This window comes from Ovis aries, chromosome 15 (genome assembly GCF_016772045.2).
Source record: "Ovis aries strain OAR_USU_Benz2616 breed Rambouillet chromosome 15, ARS-UI_Ramb_v3.0, whole genome shotgun sequence".
Taxonomy (NCBI): Eukaryota; Metazoa; Chordata; class Mammalia; order Artiodactyla; family Bovidae; genus Ovis; species Ovis aries.
In genome coordinates, this window is record NC_056068.1 from 57,506,066 (window position 1) to 57,519,956 (window position 13,891).

Here is a 13,891-nt window from a genome sequence, read left to right on the forward strand (position 1 = left end):
GATAATTTATCACTAACAAGTTGAAAATCCCACTCTTAAAAAATGGGCAGACCTTCTGGGGTCATCTTTTGATGTGTCATATCATGTGTCCTGAATGATTTTACTCAAAGGAACTAATTTATCAAAAGCTTAAGACTGCAAATGTTAAAAGATTTACAGAGCTGTACGTTAGTGTAAAAAGCAGAATGCAGTGTTTAGCTAACATGAGTCACAGGCTGCAAAGTAGGGTTCATGACAGGGAGACACTGATGAATGGGATTAGATCTAATTGAGGTTTGGTACAAAATGATGGCAAGGATTTTTTCTTTTGCTAGCACTCATGTTAATATGTATGTGAGCAAGTATTTTGGGAAACGATGCTAAATTAAAATTAGTTGACAAAGTTCTAAAGTGAAATCAAGTATTAATATATGCATTTCAATAAACATTTCTGGGCTACAAGTGATTGATACAATTACTGTTCTAATCATAAATCTGGATTCTTTTTAACAGCCTTGTGACTCATGGAATTCATAGTTGCAAACGTACAAGTGAATGAATTACAACTATTTAAAAGATCTATAACCTTAAAGTACTAATGAATTAACGAAACTAATAACCATTTTATAATGAATTCATAAGACATTATTGTGGCTATTGTAGTATTAATGCCTATACAGATAATGTCTGTTATTTACAAATATCACAAAGAAAGAATACATCTTAAGAACTGTCATACTCCTTTAAATTAATCCAGCACTATGAGCAATAAATCAACCACAACCTTTTGAAACTTGTCTCCATGGGAAATAGCAGATACCATGTTTTCCTTTCAGTCTCATTTTCCTAGTATTCATCCTTTTTTAAGATGGGAAAAAGAAAAAGACAATACAGAGAATCTTTTAATTTGCAGCAGTATTTGCAGTTATGATGAGTAACTGAACACTACTTTGTGGACAAGGAGACTAAGGGCCAAATGAAATATATTTAGGCTTCAAAAATAACTTCCATTGTCTATTGGTATTGATTTAATTTTGTGGCCAAATGTGAAGATATAGGAAAGATTTAGCTTATAAACGTTTTGATATTTCATATTTTTATATGAGGAATTAGTATAGATAGAGATCTTTTTTAAAAAATAAAATTTTTTTTGTATTCAACTAATTATAGGGGAAACAAACTTACATAGGAACCCTATGTAACCCAAGAATATCTGTACAAGAAACTGGTTCTACTAGTATCTTTTGTGTACTCTAAGATAAAACCACTGACACGGGGTGCAAAATTTAAGAAAAAGAAAGGTTAGAGACAGAAATATTACTAAATGTGAGTTTCCAGATGGATAATGAGGAAATCTTGACTTTTCATTTAATGTCAGAAATTTTATCAGTTCCATAAATAAACTCTGCAGCCAGCATCTCCACACTGCGTGGCACTCAGTGAGCGCATTTTCTGTTTTCCAGACCCCAAAATAGGTGTATGCTTCATTCCAAGTCAACAGACATGTAATTTGGAGTCAAGATTTAAGTCAAGTAAACATCAATCCCAAAATTAAGTACTGGCCTTGGTGAAGTATTAAAATTAACAAAATTCAAAAAGTTAGTTTCTTCTTGAATAAGGAATACTATACAGGCTTATGAATATAAGGAAAACAGTCCATATAACAAAAATATAAAACCTATGGATGTCTTTAATAACAAATGTATAAGACATATATGAAGAAAATTCTAAAACTTTGCAGAGGAACATACAAGACGGTATGAATATGGAAAGACTATTCTAGACAGAGAAGGTTTGACAGCAGGAAAATGTGAAGACAAAACTGATTTACCAATTTTTAAAAGAATTTTACTTCCTTGGAATTAGAAAAATATTATTTTTCAGGGACAAGTAAGAACAGTTTAAAAACAAAGAATAATAAAGGAGGATTAGCACTGCTACCAGAGAAGGCAATGGCACCCCACTCCAGTACTCTTGCCTGGAGAATCCCATGGATGGAGGAGCCTGGTAGGCTGCAGTCCATGGGGTCGCTACGAGTCGGACATGACTGAGCAACTTCACTTTCACTTTTCACTTTCATGCATTGGAGAAGGCAATGGCAACCCACTCCAGTGTTCTTGCCTGGAGAATCCCAGGGACGGGGGAGCCTGATGGGCTGCCTGTCTATGGGGTCGCACAGAGTCGGACACGACTGAAGCGACTTAGCGGCAGCAGCACTGCTATATGTAAAAAAAAATATTACAAACTGTTATTAAAATAAGTTACTAGCTCTAGGATAGACAAATAGGTAAAAAAATAAGAAACAAATCCAATAAACAGAATTATCCATGACTACTTACTGTATGTAAATTAAAGGTGCCATAAGGATAGATTGTGAATATATTACACAAGAATGACTAAATCCTTGGGAAATAATTAAGTTAGAGTCTTGCATGTTATCTTACATCAAAACAAATTTGGAATAAACGAAGTGAAAATTTGAAAAGATTATGGGTGAAAAGCCCTTATGAGGAATAATTCCAAAAGCAGGGAGAGAAAACAAAACAAAACAAATGAAGCTATTTTATTACACAAAATGTTAAAATTTCAGTATTAAAAAGGATGCCTCAAAAAAAGTTAACAGTAAATGATAAACTTGAAGAATTTTGCAACATGTATCTTACAATAAAAAGTTAATAACGTTTGATGATCTCACCTAGTCCTACAGCCTTAAAAATCACCTAAGTGTTACTAATTCTCAAATTTATCTTTGAGTTTAGGCTTCTCTCATAAAGTCCAGATCCTTGGATCCAACTACTTACATGATGTCTCCACTTGGATGTATCTTAGACAAGTTTAAAATGATCCAAAGTGAACTCCTAATCTTCTAACACCTCCACCCTGTAGGCCTGCTCCACCATCTCTTTTAAGGTGACTCAATTCTTTCAGTTGCTGAGTTCAGAAATCTTAGTCATCCTTGACCTTTCTTTCTTTCACATCCCAAATACAATTTGTTACAATGTCCTGCTGACTATACCTTCAAAATACATTAGAATCTGACCACTTTTGACCAACTCCACTGCTACCAACATGGTCAAGCTACCATGATCTTTTACGTGGGTTATTGCAGTGGTGTCTTAAAGAGTTTCAGCCCTTGCCATATGACAATCTATTTTCAACACAGAAACCAGAGGGATCTTTTAAAATCATGACTAAGATATCCTACTTTTCTGCTTAGATCATGTTATGGTTCCCTGTTTCATTCAGAGTAAAAGCCTATGTCAGTAGAACGACCTACAAGGCTCTATATGACCTGCCTTTGTACTCTAATGTGTCCTTACTATCAAATAAGAACACAGGAGAAGTTCAATAAATATTACTGAATGAATGAATGAATATCTGTATCTTAAGCTCTTATAAATAAGTAACATTTTTTGCTATACAGACTGTGAAAAACAAAAATCATCAAATGATGGCTAAGTCATTCACAGAAAACCTATCCTTAAATAGATGAAAAAATTACTCAAGTGTACTAGTAAACAAAAGAAAATTGGAAAGATGATATTTATGACTATTAAACTGGCAATGAATCAATATGTAATTAGCAAAGACAAAGAGGGAGGGAGAACCACAGATTTAAAAGGATTTAAAGATACATCAACCAATGACTAATAATAACAAGGTATGGGTTTTTTTTTGAATACTGAAATTAAAAAGCTATTAAAAATTAATCTGCTCCCTCTTATGTTTATATATGTGTATCTGTATATATATATACACACATATATATGTATGTGTATCTGTATATATATTTATATACATATATATATATTTTTTTTTGTTTGTTTGTTTTTTTTTTCTTCTCTCTCTTTCCTATTGGGAGTCTGGTTTTACCTTCCAGGGGTCATTTCAAACATACTGTTATATTTTTCTTAATGTATCTGCTACTATTCTATATTTATTTCATTCTTTGTTATTGTTCTGCTTTTTTGTTGTTGTTGTTTTTCTCCCCTTTTCTTTCTTCTTTTTTTTTTGCCCTGCACCCAATGTCTTGGGGGATCCTTGAGGATCAGATCCTCAGGCCTGATCTCTGGGACCAGAAATCAGGCCTGAGCCCATGGAAATGCTGAGTCCGAACTGTAGGAGTAGCAGAGACCATCAGCCCCCAGGAATATTAACCAGAGTGAGATATTCCAGAGGTCCAAATCTCAACATTAAGATGATCCTACTGAACTGCCTATAAACTCCACTGCTGGAAACCTCAGGCCAAACAACTAGCAAGACAGGAACACAGTCTCATCCATTAAAAAAAAAAAAATGAAATAACACAAAAATATGTTACAGATGAAGGAGCAATGTAAAAAGCTATAAGACCAAAATAAGTGAAGAGGAAACTGGCAACCTATTTGAAAAAGAATTTAGAGTAATGATAGTAAAGAAGTTTCAAAATATAGAAAATAGGATGGAGAAAATACAAGAAACATTTAACAAAGACCTAGAAGAAACAAAAAATAAACAAATAGTGATAAACAGCACAATTACTGAAATTAATAATACTATAGAAGGAATCAAGAGAATAACTGAAGCAGCAGAATAGATAAGTGAGCTGGAAGATAGAATGATATAAATAAATGCTGAGGAACAGAATAAAGATAAAAGAATGAAAAGTATTGAGGACAGTCTCAGAAACCTCTGGGACAATATTAAACACACTAACATTTGAATTATAGGAGTCCCAGAAAAAGAAAAGAAAAAGAAAGAGTATGAGAAAATATTTGAGATTATAGTCAAAAACTTCCCTAACATGGGAAAGGACACCCAAACAGCCACCCAAGTACAGGAAGCCCAGAGAGACTCTTACAGGATAAACTCAAAGAGACATACACCAAGATATATATTAATCAAGCTAACAAAAATTAAACACAAATAAAAAGTATTAAAAGCAGCAAGGGAAAAGCATAAATAACATACTAATGAATGCCCATAAGGCTAATAGTTGATTTTTCAGCAGAAACTCTCATGCTAGGAACGGCAGGATATATTTAAAGTGATGAAAGAGAAAAAACTACAACCAAGATTACTCTGTCCAGCAAGGATTTCATTCATATTTGATGGTGAAATCAAAAGCTTTACAGACAAAAGCTAAGAGAATCTGATACCACCAAGTCAGCTTTATAACAAATGATAAAGGAACTTCTCTAGGAAGAAACACAGGAGAAGAAAAAGACTCACAAAAATAAACCCTAAACAATTAAGAAAATGGTAATAGGAACATACATATTTATAACTACTTTAAATGTAAATGGATTAAATGCCCCAACCAAAAGACAAAGAGTGGTTGAATGGATACAGAAACAAGACTTAGGCATATGCTGCCTAAAAGAGACTCACTTCAGACCTAAGGGCACATATGACTAAAAGTCAGGGGATAGAAAAATATATTCCATGCAAACGGGAATCAAAAGAAAGTGGGAATAGCAATACTTATATCAGATAAAATAGACTTTAAAATAAAAACTGGTACAAGAAATAAGGAAGGACACTACATAATGATCAAAGGATCAATCCAAGAAGAAGATATAATAATTATAAATATTTATGTACCTAACATAGGTGCATCTCAATACATAAAGCAAATGCAAACAACCATAAAAGGGGAAATTGACAGTAACATGGTAATAGTAAGGGACTGTAACACCCCACTTACACCAATGAACAGATCATCCACACAGGAAAATTAATAAAGAAACACAGGCTTAAATCACACTTTATACCAGATGGACCTAACTGATATCTTTAAAACATTCCACTCCAAAACAGCAAAATACACCTTTTTTGTCACGTGCACACGGAACATTTTCCAGGATAGAACAATTCTATCAAATATTTAGAAAAGAACTAAAAACCATCATTCTCAAACTATGTCAAAAAATTACAGTGAGAGCAACACTCCCAAACTCATTCTATGGGGCCATTATCATCCTGAAACCAAAACCAGAAAAAGATATCACACACACACACACATATACATACAGGCCAATATCAATGATGGACATAAATGCAGAAATCCTGGACAAAATATTAGTGAACAGAACCCAACAACACATTAAAGGGATCATACACCATGATCAAGAGGGTTTTTCCTTAGGGATGCAAATATTCTTCAATATATACAAATCAATGTGATATACCATATAAACAAACTGAAAGATGAGAAACTCAATACATGTAGAAAAAGCTTTTGACAAAATTCAATACCAGTTTATAATAAAAATTCTCCAGAAAATGGGCATAGAAAGAACCGTAAAAACTCTATAGAAAAATGGGCATAGAAGGAATGTACCTCAGCATAATAAGGGCCAGATATGACAAACCCACAGCAAACAATATTCTCAATGATGAAAAACTGAAAGCATTTTCTCTCAAATCAGGAACAAGACAGGAGTGCCCACTCTTACCACTATTATTCAATATAGTTTCAGGAAGTTCTAGCTACAGTAATCAGAGAGCAAAAAGAAATAAAAAGAATCCAGATCAAAAAGGAAGTAAACAAAAAAGAAGTAAAACTCTGTTTGCAGATGACATCATACTATACATAGAAAACCCTAACGATGCCTCCAGAAAACTACTAGAGCCAATCAATGATTTTAGTAAAAAGTTGTAGTATACAAATATACAGAAATCCCTGGCATTCCTATATATTAACAATGAAAAACTAGAGAAATTAGGGAAATAATTCCATTCACCATTGCAACAAACAGAATATCTAGGAACAAATCTACCTTAGGAGACAAAAGACCTGTATACAAAAAACCTAAGACACTAATGGAAGAAATTAAAGATGACATAAAACAGACGGAGAGACATACCATGTTCTTGGATTGGAAGAATAAATCTTGTGAAAATGACTATGGTATCCAAAGCAATCTACATTCATTGTGACCCCTATCAAATTACCAGTGGCATTCACAGAACTAGAACAAAAAATTCCAAAATTTGTATGGAAACACAAAAAAGACCCCGAACAACTAAAGCAATCTTGAGAAAGAAAAATGGAGATGGAAAAATCAACCTGAGTTCAGACTACAGTTATTAAGACAGTATGGTTTGGTCTTCAAAGCTACAGTCATCAAGACAGTATGGTATTGGCACAAAAACAGAAATACAGATCAATGGAATAAGACAGAAAGCCCAAAAATAAACCCACACACCTATGAGCACCTTATCTTGGACAAAGGAGGCAAGAATATACAATGGAGAAAACAAAGCCTCTTCAATAAATGGTGCTTGGAAAACTGGACAGCCCCATATAAAAGAATGAATTATAACACTTCCTAATATCATACACAAAAAAAAAACTCAAAATGAATTAAAGACCTAAATGTTAATGCAAAAACTATAAAACTTTTAGAAGAAAACATAGGCAAAACACTCTTTGACATAAATGGCAGCAATATCCTCTTTGATTGACCCACCTCTGAAAGTAAAGGAAATAAAATCAACAATTAATAAATGGGACCCAATTAAATTTAAAAGCTTCTGCACAGCAAAAGAAAGATGAAAAGACAATCCTTAGAATGGGAGAAAATAACTGCAAATGAAACAACTGACAAAAAATTAATCTTCAAAATATATAAGCACCTTATATAGAAAAACAAACAACTCAATCACAAACTGGGAGAAGACCTAAACGGACATTTCTCCAAAAAAGACATACAGATGGCCAACAAGCAAATAAAAAGATGCTCAATACCGCTCATTATTAAGAGAAATGTAAACAAAAACTACAATGAGGTATTACCTGACATCAGTCAGAATGGCCATCATCACAAAATTTACAAACAATAAATGCTGGAGAGGGTGTGGAGAAAAGCAAAAGCTTTTGTACTGTTGGTGGGAATGAAGACTGATATAGCCACTATGGAGAACAGTATGGAGATTCCTCAAAAAACTAGGAATAAAACTACTATTCGACCCAGCAATCCCATGACAGGGCAAATATCTTAAGAAAATTATAAATGAAAAAGAAATGTATACCCCGAAGTTACTGCAGCTCTATTGACAATAGCTAGGGCATGGAAGCAACCTAGATGTCCATTAATAGATGAATGGATAAAGAAGCTTGGTACATATATACAATGGAATATTATTCAGTCATAAAAACGAACACATTTGAGTCAATTCAAGTGAGGTGGATGAACCTACAGCCTATCATACAGAGTGAAATAAGTCAGAAAAACAAAAACAAATTTTCCATATCAGCAAATATATATGGAATCTAGAAAAACGGTACCCATAAACATATTTGAAGGGCAGGAATAAAGACACTGATAAAGAGAACAGATTTGGGATACAGCAGGAGAAGGAGAGGGTGGGATGAGAAAATAGTATTTAAACACATACATTACCGCATGTAAAACAGATAGCTAGTGGGAAGCTGCTGTATAACACAGGGAGTTCAACCTGGTGCTCTGTAGAGGGGTGGGAAGGGGTTGGGGGTGGTTCAAGAAACAGGGGACGTATGTATACTTATGACTGATTCATGCTGTTGTATAGCAGAAGCCAATACAATATTGTAAAGCAATTATCCTCAAACTAAAAATAAATTTTAAAAAAGTTATAAGAAGAAACAATTTATATTATTTGGCCATTGCTTCATGTTTTTAGAAATGGAAGCATAAATTTCACTATTTATACTTTTTTAAATGGACTACTTCAATATTCTAAGATAAGAAAAATAAATATTTATTAGTGGACTTGCTTACCCCTTCCCTATTATTTATCTTTGACTTTCTTTTCATAATGAATATAACATACATAATTCATGGAATGAAAAAAACATACTAAGCAAATAGTTAATCTATAAAATCACTTGAATATTAAAATAACAAAGAACAAAACATAATAAAAACAAAACCTACTTTCTAATACATTTAAAAAATCCTAATTATAAAGGTAACATGACCTCAAATCTTTCCTTTTGAATGCTATGAAAAAGAATTAAGTCAAATAAAAGTTTTGTTTTACTGTTGACAAGAATAGTCTATGCAACTGCATTGTAAGTGAAATACAGATTTTTAAATAAGGGATAATGATCATCATATAGCAGGTGGTATTTCTTAATCATGGTGTTAAAACTCTATTTCCTCTCCAGCATCTTGAATGCATTATAAATTAGGAATCAAGGCCCCAAAGGCATGAGATAATCTGAAAAAAATCTCAAGTTTTCTTTCTAAAGATCTCAACTAGGTCAGTTCTAATGATGATAATGCTTTATTAAGAGAAAAAGAATATACATACATCTGCAACTTGCCTGTCATCTTAATGTAAAGATGTAGTATAGGAAACCTGATAACAGAGACGAAGGTAATTCAGAGCAACCTGTCTATGGAATGCAAGTAAAAAAATCTGGGCAAAATATAAAAAACATATGCTAGAAGGCACAGGAGAGCTAACAAGATGGTGAAGAATTACAGGCAAGTATCAGGAGGAAGTTGAAGGCTCAGGAGAGTAATCTCTGCATTTATAGCTATTTCTCCCTTGAGGTGATTTGCTGATGCTGGAGGAGGTGGCAGAAAAGCTTAGCAACACTGTTGAGAGCTTTGTAGAACAGGAAGGCAAGAAAGAATTTAAGGCCTACTATAAAGAGTTCTCTGTAAACCCTGAGTTGAGTTGGGACACAGCTAAACTGGAGAGGGTAAACTAGGAGTAGTCAGGCCCTTGCAGAAGTGGAAGTTCAGAAGTTTCAAATTATCTCCAGCTCTAAAATTGTACTGAAACAATTTTAGACTGCTAACCACACAAGGAGTCTGGAATAAGCAAATGCAAATCCTCATTGAGGAAGACATTATCAGAAGCCTTAAATAATTTTATAAACAATTCTGAAAATACATGTGTGATGTACAAAAATTAGCATGCATTCAAGGCAAAGCACATGAAAGAAATCCAGCAGAAAGAGAACAGAAACAGACCTAGAAGGTTCTCGGCTTGGGAATTCTCAGACAGATTTCACCTACTGTATTCAGTGAAAATTTTTGCAAAGAAATGGAAACTATTAAAAAAAAATCAAATGGAAATTCTAGAACTGAAATATAAGTGAAATGGAGAACTTGATGGATTTAAGACTCATTTGACACAAATTTAAACTATAAAATACGTGAAAAGAAATTTCCAGGAAAAGAAAAAACAATGAAAAGCAGAAGAAAGCAAAGGCATGGATAAGAGAATAAGACGGTAACATGCAATATAACTGAAGCCTCAGAAGCAGAAAAGAGAACAAAAGTGGCAGAAGCAACATTTGAAGATACAATGGTTAAGAACTTTAAAAACTGATAAAAAACAGTATAGACAAATTCTGTGAACCCAGTAAGAGAAGTAGAAATAAAAGTACATTTAGGCACAATATAGCAAAACTATTAAGACCCAAAGACAAAGAAAAAACATTTTAGGAAGACAGAAAAGAAGTCAGATTATATTCAAGGGAGCAACATTTAGAATTAAAGTTGGCTTCAAAAGCAAAAATGAAAACCAGAAGATAATGAAACAATGTCTTTATCAAGTGTCTTTAACAAGCGCTAAAGAAAAGAGTATCACACTGGAATTCTATACCCAGCAAAACAGTCTTCAAGAAACTTAAGTAAGACAAATACATTTTAAGATCTAATTGAGGTTATGAAATTTAAGATAGGGAGATTATCTTAGATTACCTGGTGGGCTCAATGTAATCATAGAAGCTTTTAAAAACAAAAACTTTCACTAACTGTAAGCAGGAGATAGGCAGAAGGAAAGCTAAGAGAGATTCAAAGCATGAGAATGACTTGCCTTTTGTGGCTAGGAGATGAAGTGATGAAGGGACGCACATGCTAGAGAACAGAGTGAAGTTGCTCAGTCGTGTCTGACTCTTCGCGACCCCGTGGACTGTAGCCTACAACACTCTTCTGTCCATGGGATCTTCCAGGCAAGAGTACTGGAGTGGGTTGTCCTTTCCTTCTCTAGAGGATCTTCCCAACCCAGGGATTGAACCTGGGTCTCCCACATTGTAGGCAGATGCTTTACCATCTGAGCTACCAGGGAAGTCAGAGAACAGAGGTGACCTCCAAAAAAACGGAGTGTCTGTACAATGCCAGGTACTTGAGCAAGTTCGGACTTGCTCTGAATTTGATCTATCTGGCTAATAATCAACAAGAAAACAGAGACCTCAGCCCTACAGCCACACAGAACTGAATTCAATTAACAACAGAAGCACATTCTCTCCCAGAATCTCCAAACAGGAGACCCAGTTGGCGGACATCTTGATTTTAGCCCCTGAAACTTGAGGCAGAGTAACTAGCTGAGCCTGCTGGACTTCTGATCTAAAGAACTTTGAGATAATAAGCCAGTGTTATTTTAAATTGGTATGTTTGTGTTAATTTCTTAGGGCAGCAATAGAAGACTGATATAAATGGAAAAATCCAACAGTAATAGATGAGATTGTTAATAGCTCACCTCAGTATATGACAGAACATGAATTAAAAAATTAGTCAGTAAGAACATGATTTGAAGAACACAGCCGATTTGACCTGACTTAATATATTCTTTAAAAACATAATTGAAACATTTATACCAACTCTATGCTGGCTTTAAAGAAGTCTTCACAAACTTCAAAGAATTAAAATCAGTAAAAATGAGTTTCAAATTTAAAAAGAGGCAACCCACTCCAGTGCTCTTGCCTGGAAGGTCCCATGGACAGAGGAGCCTGGTGGGCTGCAGTCCATGGGGTCGCTGGGAGTTGGGCACGGCTGAGCGACTTCACTTTCACTTTTCACTTTCATGCATTGGAGAAGGAAATGGCAACCCACTCCAGTGTTCTTGCCTGGAGAATCCCAGGGACGTGGAGCCTGGTGGGCTGCCATCTATGGGGTTGCACAGAGTCGGACATGACTGAAGTGACTTAGCAGCAGCAGCAGCAGCAGCAGCAGCAGCATGCATTAGTTTAGTGTTGCTGTTCTTACGTTGGGTTAAGGTGAAGATGAGATATAGAGATTTGTAAATGCAAAATCTCATAAATGTTTATATAAGAAAATTTTTGGAGCCTGACAGATCGTTTTTTAAAGTTATTTATCCTCTGATCTAGGAACCTAATTCTTATGAAACTAGTACACATGTTGAAATGTTAATACAGTAGTCTCCCCTTACCCCATGGGAGGAAACATTCCTAGACTCCTAGTGGATACCTGAAACCAGACAGCACTGCATCATATATTTCCTATTTGTGTGTGTGTGTGTGTGCCTTTTCTTATCTGGAGAATCCCCTGGACAGAGAAGCCTGGCAGGCTGCAGTCCATAGGGTCGCACAGAGTCAGACACGACAGAAGTGACTTAGCACGCACACATGCATGAAGCGACTTACCATGATCTATCTAAGGTAAAGTGCAATTTATAAATCAGGCAATAATTCTAAGAACATAATGTAATAAAAGTTTGCAAATGTGGACTCTGTGTCAAAATACCTTATTGTACAAAGTTAATGCCTTTTCCTACAGAAGGCAATGGCACCCCACTCCAGTACTCTTGCCTGGAAAATCCCATGGATAGGAGCCTGGTAGGCTGCAGTCCATGGGGTCATGAAGAGTTGGACACTACTGAGCGACTTCACTTTCACTTTTCATTTTCATGCACTGGAGAAGGAAATGGCAACCCACTCCAGTGTCCTTGCCTGGAGAATCCCAGGGACGCGGAGCCTGGTGGGCTGCCATCTATGGGGTCACACGGAGTCAGACATGACTGAAGCGACTTAGCAGTAGCAGTAGCAATGCCTTTTCCATCTTAACTAATCACTTATGCATTCTGACAGTAATTTTTGCAATCTGAGGTCCAACAGCAAAACTAACATGAATTTCTTCTTCCTTCTTCATGATTTCATGGATAGAATACCTGTTCTTCCCCCAAATTTTAGCACCTCACATGTGATTTATTTTTCTTTCCTAATTAAGCCAAAAACTTTCACTATTGCACCTAAAAGGAAGCTCTTAATGGATTCTCTATAGCATTATTGAATTGCTAGCATCACTTCTGCACTTTGGGATTATTGAGTAAAATACAGGTTACTTAAAAACAAGCACTGCAATACTGTGACAGCTGATCTGATAACCAAGATGACTACTAAGTGACAAACAGAAAGAATATGTTGGATAAAGAGATGGTTCTTATCTTGGGCAGGACAGAGTATGACCCCATGAAATTTTATGATGATACTCAGAATGGTGTGCAATTTAAAACTGATGAAGTATTTATTTCTGAAAATGTCCATTAGACATTTTTGGACTTCAGTTTACTGCAGGTAACTGAAATGGTGAAAAGTGAAACAGTAAAGAAGGGAGGACTACTGTATTCGGGTGTGTTCTCTGACATGCACTGTTCACCAATAATAGAACAATGGTTAAGTAAATGATTGCACAACAATTCTCACAGCTATTAAAAAAAATGCTAGATTCTTTATATATGTATCCTAAAAATGATGAAAATGTAACAAAAAGCTTAAAAGTTAGATAATCTGATACAAATATCATACACACACTGTAAAGACAACCAAACTGTTAATAAGCATTTATCTCTAACCTAGCATAGAAGATTGAGAAAATCTGGGAAAAGCTGAAGAGGGCATTCTGCTTCTATATTATCTGAATATTTTAAAGCCAAGATTATATGTTAGTTTTTCAATTAAAACGCCCCATGCACATTTTTATGAAAGGAGAGATATTAAGTGAGCTGCCAACAGAAAAACAGTAAATTCAACACTGTCAGTTGATCTTAAGGACATAAAAGATTGTTATTTATTACAGAACATAATATTCTTAATCATAATCTTCAGTCTTTAATATAGGTAAAGTTTTAAAGAAGGGTGGAAATAAAATTATCTCATTAAAAACAGGTAAAATAACTTCACTGCTAGCAT

General features: G+C 34.8%; 1 protein-coding gene across 2 annotated transcripts in view; it reads right to left on the minus strand.

The window, feature by feature from the left end:
- KIF18A (kinesin family member 18A) overlaps positions 1 to 13,891 on the minus strand; it is a 79,702-nt gene that overhangs the window by 23,317 nt on the left and 42,494 nt on the right. The window lies entirely within an intron of this gene.